This window comes from Leopardus geoffroyi, chromosome D2, assembly GCF_018350155.1.
Source record: "Leopardus geoffroyi isolate Oge1 chromosome D2, O.geoffroyi_Oge1_pat1.0, whole genome shotgun sequence".
Taxonomy (NCBI): Eukaryota; Metazoa; Chordata; class Mammalia; order Carnivora; family Felidae; genus Leopardus; species Leopardus geoffroyi.
The window spans coordinates 64,492,996-64,493,573 of NC_059334.1; the positions used below are offsets into that span (position 1 = coordinate 64,492,996).

At 37.7% G+C, this 578-nt stretch overlaps 1 non-coding gene across 1 annotated transcript; it reads right to left on the reverse strand.

Annotated features, from left to right (window-relative positions):
* Positions 1 to 236: 236 nt before the first annotated feature.
* Positions 237 to 343, reverse strand: LOC123577594. Its single transcript, XR_006701949.1, has one exon. It is a non-coding gene; the product is annotated as a U6 spliceosomal RNA (small nuclear RNA).
* Positions 344 to 578: the final 235 nt, after the last annotated feature.

Genomic DNA, 578 nt, shown 5'->3' on the forward strand with positions numbered 1-578 from the left:
GTGTTAGCCCCTTATCAGATACATGATTTGCAAATATTTTCAACCATTTGGTGGGTTGCCTTTTCACTGTGTTGGTCTTCTTTGATGTGCAGAAGCTTTTTAGTTTGACTGAGACCCACATGTTTCATGTGCTTTTGTTGGTTTTGCTTGTGGTGAAAAATCCAAAAAAAATGTCGCCAAGATCATTGTTGAGGAGGTTACTGCCTATATTTTCTGGGAGTTTTACAGTTGGAGGGTTTATGTTTGATCAGTTGATGAATTTGTGTATCCTGTTTGCTCAGAAGCCATGCTAATCTTCTCTGTATTGTTCTATTCTTAGTACATGTGCTGCCCAAGTGAGGACAGCCAAGTTTCTTTTACCATTTCAATGTATGTATGTACTTATTTATCTATGCCTATTGGGGGCAGTGGGGGTTAGAGATACAAAATAATGTACTGAATGTGTTGCTAAACAAGAAATATTCTACCTTGTTGGAATAAATAGGCATCAGCTTGTAAAACTGCCTAATCCTAGAAGTGTTGAGTTAAGGTCACAGCATAAGCTATGGGCTTCTTGGGATTTATCCAAATGTACATTT